Source organism: Trichechus manatus, unplaced genomic scaffold, assembly GCF_000243295.1.
Source record: "Trichechus manatus latirostris isolate Lorelei unplaced genomic scaffold, TriManLat1.0 scaffold00019, whole genome shotgun sequence".
In the NCBI taxonomy this organism is placed as follows: Eukaryota; Metazoa; Chordata; class Mammalia; order Sirenia; family Trichechidae; genus Trichechus; species Trichechus manatus.
In genome coordinates, this window is record NW_004443955.1 from 15,883,713 (window position 1) to 15,908,795 (window position 25,083).

The window sequence follows — 25,083 nt, forward strand, 5'->3', positions numbered from 1 at the left end:
CATATAGTTATTTTCCTGGTGGTTGCCTTGGGGATTATAAATAAACTAGTTTGAATAATACCAATTTAGTTTCGATAGTATTCACACACTGTGCTCCTATACATTTCCATACCTTCTTCTTTACATTATTATTGTCACAGATTACATCTTTATACATTATGTACCCATTAATACAGATTTGTAATTATTGGTCATGAATTTTATTTTAAATTATTTTTTTAAAAGGAGTTACAAACTATAAGTACAATAATACTGGCTTTTCTATTTGCCTATGTAATTATCTTTACTAGTGTTCTTTATTTCTTCAGTGACTTCAAGTTACTGTCTACTGTTCTTTCATTTCAGCCTGAAGGTCTCTCTTTAGGCTGTTTTATAGGGCCAGTCTTCTAACAAGCTCCCTTATCTTTTGTTTATCTGGTAATGTCTTAATTTCTCCTTCATTCCTGAAGTATACTTTTGCCATATACAGAATTCTTGGTTGGCAGTTTTTTTTTTTTTTCCCTTTCAGTACTTTAAGTATATCATCCCACTGCCTTCAGTTCTACATTGTTTCTGATGAAACATCAGCTGTTAATCTTATGGAGGATCCCTTATAAGTGATGGTTCTCTCTTGCTGCTTTCAAGATTCTCTCTTTGTATTTGGCGGTTGACAATTTGATTATAATGAGCCTCGGTGTGGATCTGTGTGATTTGGTTCTGATTGGAGTTCATTTAGTTTCTTTGATATGTAGATTCATGACTTCCATCAAATTTGGGAAGTTTTCAGCCAATATTTCTTCAAATATTCCTTCTGCCCCTTTCTCTCTCTCTTTTCCTTCTGGAATCTCCATATTATCTATGTTGGTTGGCTTGATGGTGTTCCATGGGTCCCTTAGGCTCTGATCACTTTTCTTTATTCTTTTTTCTTTCTGTTCCTCAGACTGGTTAATTTCAATTTTCCTATTTTCACATTCTCTGATTCTTTCCTCTGCCTACTTCAATCTGCTATGAACCCTGCTAGTGAAGTTTTCATTTCATTTATTATACTTATCAGCTTCAGTATTTCTGTTGATTCCATTTTGTAACTTTTTTCTATTTATTGATATTTTCATTTTGTTTATACATTCTTTTCCTGATTTTCTTTAGGTCTTTGACCATGGTTTCCTTTAGCTCTTTAAGCATATTTAAGTCAGTTGATTTAAAATCATTGTCTATTAAGTCCAATGTCTACGTTTTTTAAGGAATGGTTTCTGCCATTAGTTTTTTTTTTCTTTCCACGGGCCATACTTTTATATTTCTTTGTATGCTTTGTGATTTTTGTTGTTGTTGAAAACTGGAAATTTTAATATTATACCGTTTATCTGAAAATCAAATTCTCATCCTTCTCCAGGGTTTGCTGTTCTTTTTTTTTTTTTTGGTTGGCCAATTCAACAACTGTTACATGTATAATTCAGTGACCTTGATTATATTCTTTGTGTTGTGTAACCATTATCACTATCCTTTTCCAAATTATTCCACCACCTATCAATAGAAACTCATTACCCTCTAAGCAATAACACCCCTTTCATCCCTCCTTTTTGCCTCTGGTAACCATTAAGAAGCTTTGATTTACATATATAAATTTATATATAAATATGTGAAGTCATGCAGTATTTGTTCGTTTGTGACTGACTTCGCTCAGCATGTTTACAAGGTTTGTCCATGCAGTGGCATATACCAGGACTTCATTTCTCTTTACGGTTGAGTAATATTCCATTGTATGTAGATACCACATTTTGTTTATCCCGTCACCTGTTGGTGGACGTTTATGTTGTTTCCTTCTTTTGGCTTTTGTAAATAGTGTTGCAAAGACCATTTGCATACAGGTTTCTGTTTGAATTCCTGCTTTCAATTTTTTAGGTATATACCTACAGTTGGGATTCCTAGGTTATATGTTCTATGTTCAACTTTTTGAGGAATCATAAAACTGTTCCAATTTCTATACACATCACCAAAATCTGTTATTTTCCTTTCTTTTATCATAGCCATTCTTGTGGAAGTGAGGTGGTATTTCATTGTGGTTTTGATATGCAAGCCCCTAATAGTTAATGATGTTGAACATCTTTTCATTTGCTTGTTGGCTATTTGCATATCCTCTTTGATGAAGTGTGTATTTGAGTCTTTTGCTCATTTTTTGATTGGGTTGTTTGAATTTTTGTTGTTTGTTGTACGACTTCTTTATATATTCTGGATAATATTATTAGATGCATGGTTTCCAAATTTTTTAACCAATCAATAGGTTGTCTCTTTACTTTGTTAATAATATCCTTTGATGAGCAAAAGTACTTAATTTTTGTGAGATCCCATTTATTTATTTTGTCCTTTGCTACTGGTGCATTTGGTGTCATAGCTAAGAATTCATTGTTAAAGATGAGGTCCTGTAGCAATATCTGTATGTTTTCTCCTAAGAGTTTTTTTTTTTTAATTTTTTTAACATTTTATTGTGGCTTAGGCGAAAGTTTGTAGAGCAACTTAGTTTTCCAATCAACAATTTATACACAGCTTGTTTTATGACATTGGTCGCAAACCCCTGAATGTGTCAGCTCTCTCCCCACTTCCTCCCTGGTTCCCCATGTCCATTTACCCAGCTTTCCTGCCCCTACTTTCCTTCTGAACTTTGCTTTTGGGCAAATGCTACCCTTTAGATCTTGTATGGTTGATTGTTCTGAGGTGTACATTCCTCACTGGTGGTTTACTGTTCTTGATAGTAAAAGGTTGCAGCCATCTGTTTGCTTAGCAGCTATTCCAAATCATTTTAGAAGGACTATATTCCTTATCTTGTGTGGTCACTGAAGTTATGTTTCTTTAGCTCATGTTTAGTCAGTGTTTTGACAGAGAATTCCTTGAACTCCAGGAGCTTAAAAAAACTAAAAGAAAATACCACCCAACCAATAAAAACCAAACAAAACACCTCTTCCTGTCTTTGAGGATTGATTCTGTGTTGGGGTGCACTTTAACACTTAACAAGGTCATTTACAACTCTGCCTCAGTCATCACTTGATGCTTGCACTGCATCTAGAGATTGCTCAGTAGTGAGGGCTTAGGGTCTTCTCAGGTGTTTTTTGGGCATGCTGGTGGCTTTGAAAATTTCCTACTATGCACAACACTTTTGAATGCTCGAATTTCCTGCAGAAACTCTCCCTGGATTTCCCCAACATGCTTTAAGCTGTCTATCCTATGTCTCAAATGTCAACTTTTGCCCCAGGCAGCTGTGGGTTTTTCATTCAAGGCAAATACAAGTATTACAAAGCTTTCCTACCATTTTAAAGTTTAATTTTTCTTAATTCAGTGTTCAGTCGTTTGCTATAAACCTTTGACTGTTTTCCAGAGTTTTGACAAAGTTGGTTCTGACAGTTTCTGCTTGTTTTTTTCTTTTCCCTTGGAGGGGTGGATATTTGTAGCTGTCTCCTCCACTATGGGGTGATGCCATTTGTGATAATTTTTTAAAAACATGCAATATACATATGTAAGCGTGCATGTGCATGCAAATTTTGGCACCGTTAGTTATGCTTATTATTAGAAGTGATATAAACACTTACATCCTGGAACATATTAGAGGAATACCTAAATCAAACTAGAGGAAAGATCAAGCAGGAATGAGCTAAGAGAAGAGGGTGGGGTGGGAGAAGAAGATCCAGCTTCCTGGCATTACTGTATTTCTTTTTATGGAATATTCTAGCTTCCTTGGTTAGAACGTACGTTCTTTGCTGAGGGAAGGCCGAGGGAGAGAAGGGGTGGTATCTACACCCTCTTTGTAGTCTTCACAATTAGATGGCACTCAAAATAGGTATTTGAACATAATGGCAATTCATTCTTCCAGAAGCCAAATCTTGGACTGCTGTTAGCCTCTACAGCAACTTGTGCAAATTACAAATAGATACTTCTCTGAGAGCATCAGTCACAAGGCTTTGCACATGAATTGCACTTTTGTTTGGGGGAATACGCATCCTCCCTCTGAGCAAAAGCAGCCCTCCTCTAGGGTCTGTGCCTTTGGGCTAGGCCCCATTTGTGCCCTCAGCCAGGCATGTTTGCAGTGTATCAACAGCACACCAGTACCAATCATGAGTCCTTGATCTTGTACTTCAGATTCCTGTCTTCATTCCTGAATAGAATGACCCCCATCTCTCCTATGACTGAGATCCCTGACACCAGGGAGAGGTAACCCATGTGGCTCCCACTGGTGTGGACCAAAAATGACCAACATCTGATTCTTTCCAAGAGTGAGTTTGATGAAGGCAACAGGAGGTAATCACCGAAGGCCCCCCGTGCTTGGAAGTGGTGGGATAAAAGTGATTTCTAGGGTAAGAAAGGCTAGTAGCCATACCCCAGAGACAAACTTCCGTTTCTTCCCAGTAATGCCCAGAGTGGCCTTGCTTAATTAAGCACGCCCCTCATTGCCTCGATACCTTGAAAATACCTTCAGGGAAAATAACTTTATTTGTCCCTCATTATTTTTATGTGAATAATAAAATACAAATAATTCTGAAACTCCTTCAATTAGAATAAACAATAAGAACAGCCATTAGAATAAACAATAAGAATCATTTCAGCTGCTTGACAGTTATGGATCTAATGAGTAAAATGGAAGTCTTACGATGAGAATTTGGACAATTCATTAACAGGAAACATAAGCACTTTAAAAAACTAGTGAAGTCTTTAGCTAAATTATTTAAAGCAATACAAAAAATTGGACAGGAGGGACAGATGCCAGAAATAGGCTGTATTGTTCACATTAGAGAAAACACAAACTTACTGGAACAAATCTTTAAAAAGGATATAAGAACAGAGAGTTGGAATGGTTCGAAATTTTGCCATCCCTGAATGGTACAAGCTCTATCATGTATTTGTATAAGGTGGCACAGTTTCCACTGAGCTGAAACAGACTTCTCTCACTTGATCTCAAGATGCCTCTTTCACAGCCGAGAATAGTCAGAGGCATTGGGCTACTTGCCCAGAACCACCCAGCTGATACAAATTCCTATCCCCTGGCCTGAATCTTTCCACCTGTCCACTTTGCCACTACCAGGGGCCAAAGTCAACTTCTCTTGAGGGACTTTTTAGAACTAGTAGAAATCAACATAGGGAATGCGAGAGTGCAGGTAGCCTATCCTTCCTTCCTTCGTCCCTCCTTCTTTTTTTCCTATTAGTCTTTCTTCCTTTCTCTCTTTTTCTTTGAATAGAGGTCTAATTTCATATAGGAGTCCAGGGGTGGTGCAGATGGTTAAGTGCTTGGCTACTAACGGAAAGGTTGGTGTTTTGAATCTACCCAGAGGTGTCTCGGAAGAAAGGCTGAGTGATCTATTTCCAAAAGGTCACAGCCATCGAAAACCCTATAAAACACAGTTCTACTCTGACACACATGGCATCGCCATGATTTGGCATTGATTCAACAGCAACTGTTTTTTTCTTTTTCTTTTTTTTTGGTAATTTCATATAGCAATATGCACAGATGTACCAATCTAAGTGTACAGCTCCATGAAATCTGATATATGTACTTACCTGTGTAGATATCACCCAAAATCAAGAAACAGAACATTTCTGTTACTCCGGAAATCTCCTTCATGCCTCTTTCCAGGCAATCAGCACCCCTAGATGTAACCACTCATCTTTCTGTCACTATAGGTAGCTTTGCCTGTTATAGAACTCCGTATCAATGGAATCATACAAGGGGCAGTCTTTTGTATGTGGCTTCTTTCATTCAATATAACGCCTTTAAGATTCATCTGTACTGTTCCAGGTATGGGCAGTTTATTCCTTTAATTCCTGAGAGTGATTCCATGGTATGACTATACCAAAATTTGTTCATCCAGTCTCCTGGTGATAGACATTTGGATTATTTCCAGCTTTGGGCTATTACGAATAAAGCTGCTTTGAGCATTCTTACACAATTTGTGCGTGTGTGTGTGCGTGTGTGAGACCATCAACGTTCTTCCCTAGGAGTGAAATTCCTGGGTCACAGTATGGGTTTAATTTCATTAGAAACAGCCATACAGTTTGCTAACCAGTTCTCTTCTTGTATTTTCACCTTATAGATGATCATTGTTTAAACTCAAACTTTACCCACAGGCAAGAGCTACAGAATTTACAGTATTTTCACATCCATTAGCTCCGTTGAGACCAGCTCTTCAAATCTCATTTGAACTGAAGAAAAACTCATAAATGCATCAAATAGGCTTGTTTTCATCAAAAATTGTCCTACGTCTCTGTTGGGGGTTGAGTGTTAAAAAATAAAAGATAGTATTTTATCAGAAAAGACGATTAGGAATTCAGAAATTGCCTACGGATTGAGCAGAACCTGTTCTCTCTGAGTAGGAATCCTGCCTGAACCTCCCACTGCCAGAAACCGGACCCGCCTGAACGGAAGCCGGGCCTCGGGGCTTCCTTACTGCGCGGCGGCGCCACCTAGCGTCTGCCAGTCTCGCTGCTGGGGCTGGCTCAGCGCCTCGTTTTCCGGGTTTGTGAAATCACCGAGCGTCTAGGAGGCATCTTTGCCAGAAGCGGGAGAGCTCTTCTCACTATCGTTGACTTTAACCGCGCACAGTTCCTGACCCTTCTGGGAGGGCTCCTGAATGAGCATCTCCGCCTCCTGGCTCCTGGGAGTCCCCGCCGCACTGACAGGCAGTCTTTACTCAGCTCCTTCTCCCTGAGTCCCCAGGATCATCGCGACCATGGACAGCAGCCAGGACAGCGCAAAACTGCAGCGCATTCCCTTCTCCACTCAGTCCTTCTTATGGTCCCTCCCTCCTCCCTGCCTGGACTTCTCTGCCAAGATGGAGTGTCATTTTAAAAGTCCTCTAGGGAAGCCAGACCGGAGCTGACGCTCATTGAAAACCTCTTTGTATTGAAATAGGTGAGCCAGGTTGTGGGGTGTTTTATATACAATCCTTCAACAACTCCGAAAGGCAGCTATCATTAGCCCCATTTTGTAAATGGGGAAAGTGAGGTTCAGAGAGGTTAAGTATTTTTTTCCCAGGGCCACACAGCGACTTCTGGGAGAACCAAATCTCAGCTTCAGCTTTGGCTGCTTTCTCCCAGTACAAAGGCCAACACCCCCCCAACCCCGCCTCGCCTTCCCCCGCCCCACCTCTTCAGGAGTCCAATGTCAACCCACTTCATTCCTTCTCCCAACCTCCCACCTTGTCCTGTTCTCCTGGGATGCTCGGAAGCTGTTGCTACTGCTGCTTTAGATGCCACATGTCTCATGGTTGGGAAGGAATCCCACTTGGCCCTTCCAAAAGGTTGCTGGTTACCCAGCCAGCTGTCCGGAAGCTCCTGGAGAGGCCAATTCCCACCATTCACCACTTGTGGCTTTTTGCTTGTGTAAAAGAGAAACCCTCTGGGATTTGAGAAGCTTTGATGCTTTAACCTCATTTTGTCAGGAAGTGGTTAAGGAGAAACGTAAAAATTTAATGGAGGGAGTCTCAAAGTTCACTTAGTTCTCAAGCTGCAGATTAAAGAGGACAGAGGAGGTGGAGGTTTAAGGGACTGACCCAACATGGCTTAGCGGTGTGGACATCAGAGCCGGGACAGCTACCATGTCCTGAGCTGTCCCATAGCTGTCCTTGTGTGGAGAGGAGCAGATGGGCTGTCTGTGTGGCGTGCACAGCATATAATGTGATTGGAGAAAGTATTGACTGGGGCTTGGAGGGTAGAAAGATACACGGAGACAGAAATTGATTTCGAGGGGAAGAGTAACCTGGCCAAGGGGTCTTGAGAGTCCGCAGGTGACTCTGGACAGTCAGTGTAGATGGTTAGCTGTGCTCACCGAGTTGATGAAGACGAGACGAGCTCATGTACTAAGGACATTGTCCAGTTATTAGATATTTTTCTGTCAAGGAGGGACTGTGTTGTGCATTTGCTAAAAATGACAATCTCTTTCCTCTTAAATCTGTATTGCCCCCACCGAGAAATGACTACCATGTAACTATTAGGTATATTAAATTCTTGTCTCCCAAACCATTCAGGTTGAAGAGAAGTAACTTATATTTGCAGGGTCAGAACTAGGGAGGGGCAAGTGAGGCACCTGGGCACAAAATTTAAGGAGACGTCCACTCCTCAGTGATGATTCTGCACTTGCACAGCTCTGAGAGTGCGTGCCTCCTTAAACTTGCACCCATCATGCCTTGCTTGACTCTTTCTAGTGCAGGCCCTGCACATTGGTACCTGGAGCCAAAGAGAAGGAAATCCCCATGTAGGATATCCAAATGCTGACGTGTGATTGCTGAAACTGCCCTCACAAGGCCTAAGATGATTTAGAAAAGGTTTTCCAGAGCAAGATCTTCATTTCACTGAGATTTCTCCATTATCCTCTCTGTGCGCGGGATTGCTGTCATGATTTTCATTTTCGGTAATTCTCAGATTGAAGGCTTTGAGGGAATTCCTGGAGAATACATCAGCAAACACATTCTGATTTCATAAGCTGAAGCTGGCTCAGAAATGGTGCTAACAGGGCAGGCAGAGCTGTGGCTTCCTCAGTGATGGGTGTTCGGGAAGAACAAGGTCCTTGAGAATGTCCTAGTAAGAACAACTCATAGCCACATGGCAGAACCAAGCCAAATGAAATATCTTTTTTAAGAGATACTACTTTAACTTTCAGTGAAATTCCTGCTTTTATAGGAATCTCAAATGAGACACCTGGCCCACACCCTGGAATTAGGGCTGCCAGATTTAATAAATAAAAATATCAAACACTCAGTTCAATTTGAATTTCAGATGTTGTTGCTATTAGATGCTTTCAAGTCAGTTCCAACTCATAGAGGCCCTATGTACAACAGGACGAAACACTACCCAGTCCTGTACCATCCTCACAATCATTGCTATGTTTGAGCCCATTGTGGCAGCCACTGTGTCAATTCATCTCGGTGAGGGTCTTCCTCAGATAGACAACACGTTTTTTTTTTTTTTTTAATATGGGAATGTCCCAAATACTGCACGGGACTTAACTTATACAAAAAAATATTTGTTCTTTATCTGATATTCAACTGGGTTCCCTTTGTTTTATGTGGGAAACCTACCTGGAATCCTTTGTAAGGCAACAATCTGGAATTTTAAGTGTCCATGGTAGTATGATATGGCAGGGAAGACTTCTGCTGGTGAAAGTTATGACCTTCTTCTCTTGGGAACTATATTATTCCAGGTCCACAAAGAGGCCATTAATCTCAGTAGTTCAAGTGCCTCCAATTGTTTTGGCAGACACGCTCCACCTGGAAGAATTCAAGGCAGGCTTTTTAGACTACAGCAGAGCTGCATTTGTTGGCTGCATAAAGAAATGGGGGCGGCATAGCAGCTTGTTTGATTTGGAATTTAAATATGGTCCAGCATTGAAGACAAGGCTTTTATAATTTAGAGCTATTTTCTTGAGGCTTCCTCTAAGAGTTGGTGTTCAAGGACTTACTGTCTTTGAAAGTAAATGAAATTTTCTTTAAAAATAATTTTGTTTTTAAGAATCATCAAAGTAATGTGGCTGAGGAGAAAGTTCTTATGGCACATCTGATTTGAACTGGTGCCTTTGGCAAGTCTTCAGGACAAGGAGAAGCTAAGCTCCGCTTGTTGGGATTGCTCCTAACTGTCCCTCTACCCGCACATTCATCCCTTCATCCATCTGCCAAACATCTGGGTTAGGCAGACGTTGAGAAGGGAGAAAGAAAAGAATCAGCAATATTCTTCAAGGAACTCATGGTCTCCTAGAGAAGACAGGCATGTAATTAGACAACTATAATAAACTTTGCTATGATGGAAGTGGGCATGAGGATTATGGAAACACACACTCAGGATTTAATTCCTGTGCAAGGAAAGTAGAGACAACAACCTTCAGGAAGAAGTGACTCCTTAAGCAAGTCTAGCAAGATGAGTCTGTGTTAGTTAGCCGGGAGAAGTATTTAGAAAGTTGAGGCAAGAAGAGTTGGTCATTATCCGGACAGAGAATATGGAGGTAAGGTAGAGAGAGGAATTAAAGGTGACTTCTAGATTTCCAGTTTGGTACATATCTTGCTGAGCACAGTTGGAGATTTAGGCATAGGCCTTGAATGTAGCCACTTTCAGCAGAAATGAATAGACCAAGATGGACATTGGAAAACTTCAAAATGTTCATTCTCCATGAGCTTGGGAGACTTCACGTGAATCAATGAGCAAGTCACCCATGGTTTCTGGAAGCCAGGAAATGGGAGTGCAGAGTGGCAAATGCACCCTTGATTTAAAGGTTTCCTTTTCTTCTGTTTGATTCTACAGCATAAGAAATAGAGCATATCAATGAGATTCCAGGCAAAATGAAGTAGGAGTAGGAAAATAGGAAGGACCACGTGATCCTGCTTGGTATGGAGGGCACTGCTTCTGGAGAATAGTGCAGAAACCTGACGAATCAGTTAAAACCTGGCAGATTTGCCTTAAAAATCGGACTGCATCATTGGGTGGCCACTGCAACAAAAGGGGTGATACTGAGTTCCTCGGTTTTATTTTTAGGGCAAAATGTACTAGATGAGCTACAGATTGTATTTTCTGTGTCTTCATGACTAATGTTTGCAATTACTAATAGTTGGGGACATATCCCACTGCAACAGATGTCTCCAGAATTTTTTGATACAAAATTAGTCATGTAGATTCCCTGGGACTTGGTGTTTTATTCAGTCAGCCTCTGTCTCTCTTTGGAGAGCTGAGTGCCTTGCGCTCCGGAGAGATTTTTTTTCAAGTGGGATGTGCATTCAAAGCAAAGAGGGCTGGTTTCTGTTCAGAATTCAAACAAATGCCTTTTCTGGTCAAAATGACAAAAGGACCCAAAAGACAACTCTTTGATCAGCACGCTCAACTATTGGATGATACTTTTGTTCTACACCAGTGCAGCTTGCAGAATGTTTATTTGGCAATAGATAAAAGGTCACCCTTTTAAGGCAGTTCAGAAACCAAATGTTCCCGTAATATGGCAGCATTCTCACAAAGCGCCCCTTGGCTTTGCCGCTTTGGAATCTGTGCTTTCCACAAGCTCACGCTGTCTTAGATGTGTCAGTGTGTCTGTGGGTGGGTGTGTGTGTGTGTGTGTGTGTGTGTGTGGGTGTGGGTGTGGGTGGGTGAGGGGGTGGGGGTATGTTAACTGCAAAACCTGAGGTCTCCACAGCAAGGAAACTATTTATATCACAAGGTGAGTTCTTTAAATAAGAAAAGAGGGTGGTGGGAGGAGGGACTCTCTGAGCTAGGTGCGACATATGTAGACACAGAACAGCGTGTGCCCAGAAATTTGAATCAGGTTCTGGTTTTTACTACCCAGTCCTTTTATTTAAGCAGCATTTGTACAACCCTGCCTGTAATGAAAAGCTTCTCTTTAATTAGCTCCTGCCAAATGTGTCTCTTTACTGCCACCTGTTGTTCAGGAAAATATTAGGGCTCTTATGGGGCCCGTGGAGGTCTCCATTGGGCTCGGCCACGGTGAATGGAACTCTACGAAGCAGAAGGAATAGAGGGAATGTAAAATGAGCTCGCCCAGAGATAGCAGGGAGCTGGAGAAGCGACATAGTTTCGTGACACAGAGCAAGCTGCATATTTAGTCGCTAAACACTATTGATTTAGAATCTTAAAACCACGCTCCCCATTTCAATAGAAGCAATGAAAAGTATTTTAGAGGTAGAAATTGCCTCTTCAAACGAAAGTAAGAACAAATAAAGTGAGCCAAAGGATTTCAAGGTGAGGGTTGTGTTAAACCCTATGGCAGCCTTTGATATGCTAATTACAAATACCTGGAAAAAGTTGAAACTGATGACAGCCACAGGTCAAAGCCATGGTCAGAGCAAGTTAACCCAAGTGGCCCACTGTATACATTATATACATTTTTGCTTCTCTTGGGTATAGTAAATGTGTCTAGTTTTGTACATTAAAGCCTGGGGTTGGGCTTATTTGGTTAACATCTGTGAGCACTCTTAATTGGCACCATCGAGAAGGGAGGAGGGACACACAGAGCATGACCGTGTTGGGCGGAAGGCCCAGCTCCTTCACATCTTGCAAAAATACGTGCTTTTATTTGTAAGCTGGTATTAAATATATAGATCTAGTGGCTCAGTGGTTAAGAGCTACGACTGCTAACCAAAATGTTGGCAGTTCACGTCCACCAGCCGCTCCTTGGAAACCCTATGGGACAGTTCTACTCTGTCCTATAGGGTCGCTATGAGTTGGAATTGACAGCAACGGATTTGGTTTTTTGGTTTTTTATACATTTATATGTGCGTGTGTTCACTGTTCACGTGGGAGACCACAGCTTGAAAATCCAACAATGTAATAATAAAACTATTGGGAGGTGGGAGGTGCATCGTTGACGCTACCGGTGAGGCGTTTGTTGCTGTTTGTTTTAAACAGTGCTGGCAGCGCATCTTCCTTTCTGGGGCGTTTCCTTCCCCGCAGCTCCCGGCCGCTCACTCAGGCCTTCTGTCTCTTCCTCCACGGCCTCTGGTTTCCATAGCTGCGGGCAGGCCGCCTCACTTGCTCACAGATGCCGTTCTGCCCTCAAAGCTACCACGCTACAGGGCATATTGGTGTTTCTAAGCTTTAGATCGCTCTGTACGTAATTTGAGAGCTCATTAATAAGTATCATTTTGTATGGCTGAAAAATAGAAAAAGAGTCCTGGTATTAAAAAAAAAAAAATCTTAAGAAGAACTGAGTTAAGGACACAATGCATTCTTTTCTCTTTGTGTAGATTGCAGTCTGGTGATGAGCTGAGACCAAATTACTCCACCGGTCAGCGCCTAACAAAACCTCCGCAGGCGTCTGAGATTCTTTGGGTTGATGTCCCGATGCATCCTTGTTGTTGAAAAGCTTTCTTTGAGACTTCTAATTCTATTCCATTTACTTCTTGCCATACTATTTTTACCTGGAAGATTACCTGTATGCGTGTGTGTGGGGGGTGGGGAGAGTGCTACGCTTTTTGAACACTGACCTGAGGAGTCTTTTCAAAGGGATGCAAGGGGTCCCACCTCTTCAGAGGGTGCTGCTGCAGCTGCCTGTGCCTCTGTTACCCTCGGGAACTCGGGCTGAATGTGAAGTCACTTTTCAAAACTCAAACTCTTCGTGCATTCGGGCAAAGGGAATCTGGCGATTCTTCCACTGTGGGGCACGGAGCTGGACGCAGAGAGGGCCGTCATACACTTGACAACCTAACTTGATGGTTCCCTCCTTGAATTGCTCTCTGCCTCCTCTCAGGTGTTGAGAGCCTGGCTGGAAACTTCCCTCTGCTAATGCCAGCCGCGTTTTCATAGACCTACCGTGGCACAGGGATAAAGAAGACGGTGGGTCCCTGCTGGAAATGTTCCAAGAGCAAAAATGTGTATTCGATAAGAAGCTTCATGTTTTATGTGGCTCTAATATGCTTGGTAATACTTTCCCAGCCTTCAGTTTCTTCTTATTATTCAATAGACATGAGTATCTCAGACTATTCCATCTCTCCTACACATATATTCTCATATTCCTATATTCAGTTAGGACTATATACGCGTATGAAGTCAACTTATATTTTCCCATGGGCCAATTATCGAATTATTTTAACACTTCCTGTAGCTTCAGACAATCTGAGTTCCAATAGAATGACAATTTTTCAGGACTGGCTTTGGGGGGCAAAATCTGTGTAGGAGTTGAAGCGCTTTGACTCCATCTGGGAGATGGCCTCCAGCCACAGCCAATCCACAGTTCAGCAGAGGTTTTCCAGACTCAGGCACTTGGAAGCCAGCAGGTGCGCACCCTGGCGCAAGGCCTCCTTCAGGACTGGATCACACAGGGATTGGCCATCTTTGGGCCAGACAGACTCAGTACTTTGGAATACATTCTACAGAGACTGAGCATGGTGATGGCGTTACTGCAGCCGCAGGGATAGCAGGGAAGGGCTACAGATCAGCAGATTCTATATTATTTGCTGAGAGTCCCAGGTACAGCACTTCTGAAGGAAAACCTGGCTTCAATAAGAGAAAACCCAAAAAACCCAAACCCATTGCAATCCAGCTGCTTCCGACTCATGGCAACCCCATGTGTTACAGAATTGAACTGCTCCATAGAGTTTTCTTGGCTATAATCTTTACAGACGCAGATCACCAGGCTTTTCTTTTGCAGCACTGCTAGGTGGGATCGAACAGCCAACCTTTCGGTTACTAGTAGAATCTATTTGTGCCACCTAGGGACCACTCAATGCCAGAAGGCACTTGCATTTCACGTGAAGGCATTTTTATTTCCATGTAGAGTAATGGGGATGTTTCCTCAGAACACACAAATTTAATAACGTAGATTTATTTTATTTTTTAAATTTTAGACATGCCTCGGTTGGAATCTACTCAACGGCAATGTGTTTTTTGTTTTTTTTTAAGCCAATACAAATATCTAGCTAACTTGATAAATGATTGACCTGCTCCGTAAGATTGTGTCACTTCCAACTTCTGTTCCAAAGTTATTTATTTTCAGTTGTATGTTTTCAGCATTAGTGCTGGTACCACCATTTAATACTTGAGTTTTATGAACAGAGCATATGAAAATCATCCCATTTATGACAGTGCATTTAAAAATAATGACCCAATATTCACTAAAATCATGTGCTGCTCTGTTCAGGACTCGCTGAGGATAGATGACAGAGATTTCTGTTTGTCAGTTAAAGCTACCATGAGTCATCTTACACATGGCTTACCATTCACTTAGCCCTTAGTCTTAAATTAATACACTTCTTGGTTAAGTCCAAAATAAAAATTTCAGGTGAAGATTCATGGTTCCTTTTTTTTTTTTTTTTTTTTTGGTATAATGTGATATTTGTTAATGTTTTAACTGTGTTCTATTTCAAATTTGCACAATCCATATTTGTATAAACTGTAACTGCCCAATGTTTTTGACTGTAGATGTCTCAGTAAACAAACAAACAAACAGAAAAAACCAAACTCATGGCCTTGGAGTTGATTCCGACTCACAGAGACCCCAGCGTTACAGAACAGAACTGTTCCATAGGGTCTTTTTTTTACTGTAATTTTTATGGAAGCATATCACCAGGCCTTTCTTCCGTGGCACCACTGGGTGGGTTCAAATTGCCAACCTTTAGGTAAGTAGTCGAGCACGGACCATTTGCAAGACGTCTAAGTAGTAAGAAGCTAATGTTTAAGTCAGGGCTTGATTGCAGTGAGTTTTGGTTTGCACTTTCCTGCCTCTATCCTTTTGTCATGGTATTCCCTCTGGAATGTTCTTCCTCCCATTTTCCAACACTACCACCACCAACAAAATCCTACTTATGCCTCAAGGACTGAATTTGACATCTGTTGTTTTGGAATACCTTCCTGAAAATTCTCAGCAGAAAACAGGCTCCATACTCTGTATTTTCCCATGTCGCTTTTTTCACATAAGGTGGGCGTGTGTTACAGGGAAAGTGATGGGGCTCAATAAACTATGCCCACTGTCTTAGTCATCTAGTGCTGCTGTAACAGAAACACCACAAGTGGATGGCTTTAACGAACAAGTTTTTTCTCTTACACTCTGGTAGGCTACAAGTCCAAATTCAGGGTGTCAGCTCCAGGGAAAGGCTTTCTCTCCCTGTCGCCTCTGGAGGAAGGTCCTTGTCATCAATTTTCCCCTGGACTAGGTCCAAAAAACATGATATTCCCCTGGCTCTTGTTTCTTGGTGGTATGAGGTCCCCTGTCTCTCTGCTCACTTCTCTCTTTTATATCTCAAAAGAGATTGACTTAAGACACAACCTAATGTTATACATTGAGTCCTGCTTCATTAACATAACTGCTGTTAATCCCACCTCATTAACATCATAGAGGTAGGATTTACAACACATAGGAACATCACATCAGGTGTCAAAATGGTGGACAATCACACAATACTGGGAATTCTGGACTAGCCAGTAATTTTGGGGGGACACATTTTTTGGGACATAAGTCAATCCATAACACTCACCATATGGAGGCAGTTGCCAGTGATTCTCATCCACAAAGACCAGGCTCTGTGCCAGCTGCCAGCAGGGCACAACACTGGCCACAACATATTTCCTCCCTTGGGAGCACACTGGTCTCCTTGTGAAGGCAGGACACGTTCATATAGAAGATAACTGACAACTGTTTCATATCTCGCTTAGTGAACATGACAGCGGTTGATCACATAGTTCTAGAGATTGTGATGCCAGGAGCTTATTACCAATGTATTTAAATTTGACCAAAGTTATTTAGCACATGTAGGTGCCTTGCAGGGGCAATGGTGGTTCAGTGATAGAATTCTGGCCTTCTGTATGGAGACCTGGTTGGATTCCTGGCCAGTGCACCTCAAGTGCAGCCACTACCTGTCTGTCAGTGTTGGCTTGCGTGTTGCTATGATACTGAACAGGTTTCTGTGGAGCTTACTGACTAAGACAGACTGGGAAGAAAGGCCTGGGGATCTCGATGGCAGGTAACATAACATCACGTGTGCCTTGCCTTGCACTATAGGGAATACTAAAGGAGCTTGCAATTGGCATAATCACAGAGATGTTGAAGTAAATACTTCCCAACCTGGTGTTGGAATCACTTATGGCCCCAAATAGGTGCTACACATGCTTTTGAATGAATGAATTAATATTCTGGAATCCTGAAGAGAGAGCCATCAGGTTTTCACTCTTCTGCATAAAGTGATATTTCCTGGCATTTAATAGTGGGATCAGAAGCCCTGGTGGTGCAGTGGTTAAGTGCTCAGCTGCTAACCGAAACGTCAGTGGTTTGAACCCACCAGCTCAGCAGAAGAAAGATGTCACAGTCTGCTTTTGCAAAGATTACAACCTGAGAGACCCTGTGGGGCAGACCTACCCTGTTCTGCACGGTAACTATGAGTCAAAATCAACTTGACAGCAATGGGTTAATAGTGGAATACAACCCCAATCTCGTTTCACTGAAGCCTCTGTTTAACTGAGGGTTTCAGCATTGCCCTGTTAATAGTTTTTCCTAAGAGAAAGCTGAATCCCTGAGTGGAGCAAACTGTTAAAACACTCTGCTGCTAACCAAAAGGCTGGAGGTTTGAGTCCACCCAGAGGCACCTCAAAATAAAGGCCTGGTGATCTACTTCTGAAAAACCAACCATTAAAAGTCCTACGGGCACTGTTATAGTCTGACACACATGGGGCCGTCAGGAATTGGAGTTGACTCAATGGGCAACTGTTTTTTTTTGTTTTTTTTTAAGAGGAGGTTCAGTAGGGAAGAAAAGTTGAGAGTAGGACAGGAAAATCATCCTCTTTTTTCACCAGAGGGGTGGCCCCTGCTACTGGTTCTAGGCTTTATGGCTAGAGTTTGGTGTTGTCTCTCAGCCTTCTGCATTTCATAGCTGAACCCCTGTTATAGATGGCCCCCCACAGGCCCGCTTGCGATTGTCAGCTGACAGTCAGGTGTCCTCAGAAGCTCATGGTGCCATTTTGCTGGTGGCCAATGAAATGGAATCCCTGGGCAGCACAAACAGCTAAGCATCTAACCACTAGCTGAAAGGTTGGTGGTTCAAACCCACCCAGAGATACCTCAGAAGACAAGCCTAGCCATCTGCTTCCAAAAGATCACACCCTTGAAAACCCTGTGATGCAATTCTACTGTGTACACATGGGGTCACCACAAGTTGGAATTGACTAGATGACAACTTACAACAACAATAACAACAACAATGAAATGACAACAGCTCCCAGAACTAACCCACCCGCCCACACGTACGCATTGTTAGTTTTAATGTTCTGTGTATTCAAAGGGACCATGCAAAAATTAATAAAACTACCAAGTTCTCCACAGGTGTGAATGGTCCAATCAGTTGTTCGACCTAAAGGGGAAAATCTGGTTTACCCATAAGAAACCAACACCAAGCCCCCTCCACAACCTGATTCTAGCCTTTGGATGTAATTTGGTGGAAAGGCCGTGGAAGGTTAAGATTGTCGTTGTTGTTCGGTGCTGTCAAGTCAGTTCTGACTCATAGCGACCCTACGTAGAACAGAATGAAACACTGGTCCTGTGCCATCCTTACAATCATTGCTGTGTTTGAGCCCATTGTTGCAGCCACTGTGTCAGTCTATCTCACTGAGGGTCTTCCTCCTTTTCACTGACCCTCTACTCTACCAAGCATGATGTCCTTCTCCAAGGAAACGTAGTTTTAAATACCAGTTATGACCACATGATCAGTTGCAGAAACGGGAACCATAATTGCTGTATTGCTTCATTGTTTTATTATACGTGTATGTGTGCATTATATATATATACACACACACATACATATAGCAAATATTTTTGTTTTCTTCACTGCCTGATATAAAATATAAAATGTAAACAGGGCTAGTGCATTTTTGGTGGTATGCATGTTAGTTGTATCATGTTAGGTGCAAGTATGACTTTGTAATTGTCTTTATTTAGAGATTGTATATGGTTTAAGGAGATGTATACAGTTACCAAGTAGACAAGGGGGGGTTTGTGATGGTTATGCATCTGTGCCAACTTGGCTGGGCTTTGATTCTCAGTGGTCTGGCAGTTACATAATGATGTAGTTTGGCAGTTATGTAATGATGTAGTTATCCTCCATGATATCATCTGATGTGATCATCCTCCATTTTGTGATCTTATGTAATCATTTTCCATTTTGTGACCTGATGTGAGCAGCCCATCAGTTGAAAAGGCTGGGTTCTCTAGAGAAGCAAAACCAGTGAAGCACATATATATATAAATAAATATGTATATAGTGAGATTTATCTCAAGGAAATGGCTCACACCATTTTGCCATTGTACAGGCTGGCAAAAATCAAGTCCATGGGTCAAGCATCAGGCTGGAGGCTTCTCCTGTCTCATGTAGCTTCAGGGGCTGACAAACTCAAGATTGGCAGGTTCAATGGCAGGCTGCTGGCTCCAGGCTGAGAAGAATGATGAATCCAAGATCAGCAGGCCAGATGACAGGCTGCTGGCTCACAGGCTGCAGAGGCCAGTGAATCCCAAGATCGGCAGGTAATACAGCAGGCCGCTGGCTCAAGTCTCAAGAACCAGAGGTCAGATGATGATGAGCCATATGCAGGATCCAGATCAAGTGAGTGAGCTTTGCCAGAATGTCCATGTATATATTGGATACAGGCTAGACCTCCGAGGAAACTCCCCTTACAACTGATTGGCCGATCACATCAGATGATGTCGTGGAGGATGACTACATCATTACATAACCACCAAACTACGTCATTACATAGCTGCCAGACTACATTACTACAAAACCACTGAGAATCATGGCCCAGTCAAGTTGACACACAACCTTAACCATCAAAATGCATTAACTAATTTAATCTGTAAAACCTCTTTGAGGTAGATGTCATTATTATTCCTGTTTCATAGATGAGGCGTCAAAGGCCTAGAGAGATTATTTCATTTGCCTGTGGTTGCACAAGTATAAAATGGTGGATCCAGGATTTGAACCCAGGCTGTCTGCTTCCCGAGCCAAGGCTATGAGCTACATTATGCCACTGCTGCTAATACTGTTGGTAGCCTGTCATTAGTGAGGGCTGAATCCTCACAACTAAACTGTGAAGGAAGTACCATTACCATTTCTGTTTTAGATATAAGGAGACGAATGCACAGACAGGTAAGTAACTTGGCCAAGATCATTCAACATGTGGCAAGGGCAGGATTTGAATTCTGTAGTCTAGCTCTCCAGTAACAGCTTGTACACACTGTACTATCTCCTCCCGTAACAATAACAACAAAGGGAAGTGTTTTGCTTTGAAGAGAGCTGACATGATATCTTCCTTCACAGAAATGCAACCTCTCTGACTTTCCCTGCTGAAAGCTGAGCAGGCAGAGCCACTGGCAAGGTTGCCTCACAGCCAAGAGAAGCTTTGGATGCAGTGGCCCTCACTTGCTGGGGCCCTTCCAAAGCCCTGGGGGAGGCCCTAGGAGAGTCATGTATTTTTTTAAGTGTAGGAAAATATGATATTTTTGTGTTTTTTTTCTGAAAGCACCCTACCCTCCTCCCCTCACCTTTATGCAATGATTGTACCAGGGGTTCTCAAAGTATGAACCCAGGACCAGCAGCTTCAACGTCACCTGGGAACTTGTTAGAGATGGACGTTCTCAGTCCCACCCCGCACCTACTGAATCACAGCTCCAGTAGTGGGGCCCAACGTTCCCTGTTTTAACAAGTCCCCCAAGTGATCTGGTACAAAAGGTTAATATGCTCAGCTGCTAACCAAAAGGTTGGCAGTTCAAGTCCACCCAAAGGCTCCTCAGAAGAAACGCCTGATGATCTATTTCTGAAAACTTAGCTACTGAAAACCCTATGGAGCATAGTTCTACAATGACACTCACGGGGTTGCACTGAGTCTGAACTGACTCCGTGGCAACTGGTTTTACTGGTCCCAGTTGAGTTACTAGCAAACCCAAAGCAACCTGAGCTCCAGGGACCCTCATTTGTACAGGGTCCCTCCCAGTGCTCACCAACTAATTTTATACTGGTTCCTTTATAGTCTCTTTCCTAAAGGGGCACCCCTGGATGGTGTGAGCCTCAGCACCTCTGCCTGGACCCATCCCTTTTCACTACTTGTAAATGTGCTTGTTTCGATAAGGCAGAGCTAGTTTCAACCTGGTCAACTGTGTTTTACAAAAATACTAGGATTTGACTAAAATGTTTAAAGTCGACAGGAAACAACACAATAATATCGATTTGTATATACAGCGGGAATTTAACTCCAAACATTCGGTTCACCTGTTTCGGCACAGTTTGGATCGCCCCGGGCTCCCAGGCAGGCTGCAGTCTGATACCTGGGAGTTTAAAGAGGCCCAGAAACGTGGCTTCGGAGGGTTCTGTGATGGGTTTATCAGCACTCAATGAAAAGTAGGCAGCGCGAGCGCAGAGACCCTCCCACCCCAGCACCTCCAGGATGTTCATGCCTCATGGACTGAAGGATGCTGCCAGTCTCTATCCCTGACACCAGGAGAAGCTCCCAGAAGGCATTTTGGGGTCACAGCCCTGCCCCTGCTGTCATGAGGAGTGGGAGCAGGCACAGCAGAAATACAAGATGCAGTGCTGCTCTGTCCTTGTGGATTGGCCATATTTTCTAGTTTCTGCAATATGATGTTTTAGGATCCACACCGAATAACTCTGTTCCACCAATGTCTGCCATGCCCATATAAGATGCTTCCTCAGTTTCCCCTTTAGTAAGCACCTGCATCATCCTCACAATCACTGGCATATTCCAGTCTATTGTTGAGGCTATTGTGCCAATTTGTCTCACCGAGGTTCCCCCACACCCTCATTGACCTTCTTCGTCACCAAACATGATGTCCTCCAGTGATTGATCCTCTACCTATACTAAGACCAAACAATTGGCTTGTTTATCAAAAGTCAGCTAATTGAAGTCCCACATGCCTCATTGATTCAGATGGCTACTTTTTATATGGTAAGTCCACATTACGCATGTAACAAATGTGTAAATTTAATACAATGATCTGTAAATCAAGCAGAATTACGCAAACAGCTAAAGAGGTTTCCCCAAATTCAAACTGACCAGTAAAATTGGCCAAAGGGAATTTTTTTCGTGGGCAGTTTTTCATGAAAAGGGAATACTTCAAGATCTTACCATACAATTGATTAAATGCTTACAGGTTCAGAATTTGGTTAAAAAAAACAAACAAATTCTGTATGTGTATGATATCCAAGAACAGTGGCAATTTATTTGTTTTTCCATTGCATTTAAATGTATAAAAAGATTTGGCTGGACACCTTAAAGACTTAAACTTTCAGTCACTAAATGTGGGAAGAAGCTGGCATTGCCATCTTAGTTCATACTGCAGATGGACAGTGGGTACTTTTGCCCTTATAGTCTTGAATCTGAAGGGCAGTATTAGAGGTAGTGCCTGCTCCACAATTGTAATTTTTACTTCTAGGGGGTAAGGCAATCATGGCCAACAGCTTCCATCTTTTATGCCAACTCTGATCCATTGGAAGTGGCTGCTTGGAATCCAGTGTTTAGATAAATTCTAAAATTGTGCTTGGGCTAATAGAGAATGAGTACATAAATGATTTTAGCAGGCTCTGTTGCAGATAGGGGAGTTCCAAGGGGGTGCAAATAGTTAATGCACTTAGCTGCTAACTGAAAGTTGAAGGTTTGAGTTCACCCAGAGGAACCTCAGAAGAAAGGCCTGGCGATCTACTTTAAAAAAATCAGCCCTATAGAGCACAGTTCCACTCTGACACACATGAGGTTGCCATGAGTTGAAGTCAACTTGCCAGCAACTGTTGCAGGCAGGAGTTTGGAGATTTTACTCTGATCTGTGGTTTCACTCTCAGAATCCACTGTAACAATGCATATACTTTAGTTCTTTGTTTAACAGATGATCTCTTTTAATATCCATAGATTATTAGGGTCTACATAGGTTAGGTATGTTCAGATAGAGTTAGAAGAAAAGAGTCCATTGGTAGATACTGCTAAGGAGAGGGAGATCAGCCCAATTTGAGGTGGTTCTGCGGTAGGAAGGAGGGAGCCTCAGTCAATGGGGAGGTGGAGGCAGGAAAATACCGGCAAGGCATAGCATGATGGTGGAAGAGGGGAGTCTGTGGAAGGAACGTGGTTAGTAAAGAACTCACCTGTTCATCCTTTTGTGCACGCCCTGGTTCCATCACCCTCTCCAACAGTTGGTGCTGAAATTCTCAGGCTTCCCAGTTCCAGTGGGGACAATCCTTGGTGTCATTTTTCCCACTCTGAAACTTTTGTGTTCCCAATGTTCTCAGTGAAGTCTGACTAGATCTCTCTTTGTAGCTCTTCAAGAGGAGCAAAGAAATATCTGGGTAATGGAATCTAGATGCAGGTGGGTGGGAGATGGCACATTGATGATATCGTTCTGGAAACTGCTAAAGACAAAACTCTGTGTATTGATTTTCAGGTAGAATTAGGTGGGGGAAGATCGCCTTTCAAAGCTGGCTTAAAAATGAACTTGTCCTTTCTAAGGCCTAATTAAGATCCTCTGTCAGAAACCATAAAAAGAACTGTCTATGATATCACTGGGGACAATGAAAACCGTTGGCCTCTTTTGCATTTAATAGGCTGTCGTGATTCAAAGAAGTTGCCTTTTTCTTTTTTTTTAATGCACAGACTAGAAAATAAGAAAAAGAAGCTCATCTCATTAGACTATATCTGAGTGACCTTTCTGGTCTTTTATCTGTAACATATTTAAGGGTCCAAAATTCATAGATATGGTACCTGAGACAGCAGGTTATGTTACATGTTGATGAGATTCAGGTTCACTTCTGCTGTGGCAGTATTAGTGCATGTTATTTGTTGATAAACCATTGTATAATTTTTTAAATTTCCAATCTCAGAAAAAATTTTAAAAAATAGAATATTGCGAAATACTTCAGCAGTAAACTGCTTTCCCATTTTTCTTTTTTCCCCCCAAATGAAAGAAAACTGGACCAACATTGGTCGCTGGCTACATATGGATGCAATGTGGGTCAGGGAATGCTTGATGACAGAAAGCTGAGTTGTAATCTATTCCAAATGGACCATCATCTGGATATTTGAAATGCCATGCTGTAAACAGAATGTTCCCTTGTCTTATAGGATGTTATGTAGGGTTGAATGCAGATGAAAGTCCAAATTTATATCACAAAGTAAAGTATAAAATGAATGTTAACCTCTGAAGTGCTTTTTCTCCCCCCATTGTCAGATTCTGTTAACTGCCTGTTCTTTAATAGCAGTGCAACTAAAATCTTCAATGCTTTGCCCATTTGATGACGCTAGTCATCTCTCTCTCTCTCTCTCCTTCTCTCTCAATAAAAGTGGCCAATAGATTTAGAATTCAAATGAATTTCTGGAATCCTTTAACACACCCAACCTCACTTTATAAATGAGTTAGCAAGGTACAGAAGTGAGGATGGTGAGACTTGGTTTCACTTACTTCGGACATGTTATTGGGAGGGACCAGTCCCTGGAGAAGGATATCATGCTTGGTATAGGGTCAGTGAAAAACAGGAAGACCCTCAACAAGATGGACTGACACAGTGGCTGTAAAAATGGGCTCAAATATACCTACTATTGTAAGGATGGTGCAGGACCAGGCAATGTTTCATTCTGTTATACGTAGGGTCATTCTGAGTTGGAGCCAGCTCGATAGCACCTAATGACAACAACAACAAAGTACAGAGAAGATATATAATCACACAGCTGAATAGGTAGTAGATGAGCCAGGAATTTAGAGTACTAGGTTCGAGTAGTTTGCAGGCTGCTGTGGTGCTTTTCAGCAAACATCTTTCTTGTCCTGTAATGGATCGATCCCTAGGGAAGACTGATTTCATCAGCTTGGCCTCCTAACCAAAATAGGTATACCGAATTGGACATTTGATTACATAGACTTCATTCACTCAAAGTTTCACTCATTCATTCATTTCTATAATATTTTCCCCTAACCTTTCATTGTGCAGGTATGAATACTCAGTGTAAAGAATATTAAGTCTAGAATTAGATAAAGAAGTAAACTTCTCCTCCTTTTCTCCACTGCATCCCACTTTCCAGAGGTATTTGCTCATTAGAGCATAGTGTGTACCCTTTTAGATATTTTCAGTGCATAGAAAAAATGTGTTATAGTATGTAACATAGTACATAGTTACGTACTTGTTAAAAAAATGGGAGCATACTACACCTATTTTTGTGCAACGTGCTTTTTTCACCTAATAATATAGCATGGACATTTTTCCATGTCTTATTTATCCAATTTACTCTTTTTATCAGCTGCACGTGCGTTTATATATATTTTCATATATGTGGCAACCCATAGTTTGCATGACATGGATGTTTATTTAACCATTCCTCTAATGATAGGCGGAGCCCTGGTGGTATAGTGGTTAAGAGCTCAGCTGCTAATCAAAAGGTCAGCAGTTCAAATCCACCAGCTGTTCCTTGGAAACCCTATGGGGCAGTTCTACTCTGTCCTATAGGGTTGCCTGAGTTGGAACTGATCCCACAGCACCTAACAACAACACCAACAACTGTTGATAGGCATTTTATGTAGCTCTCGATTTTCGTTGTCCAAAACAATGCTGCAGTAAGTATCTGTTTTTACACTTGTGCCAACTCATCTGTAGGGTGTATTTCTAGAAGGGG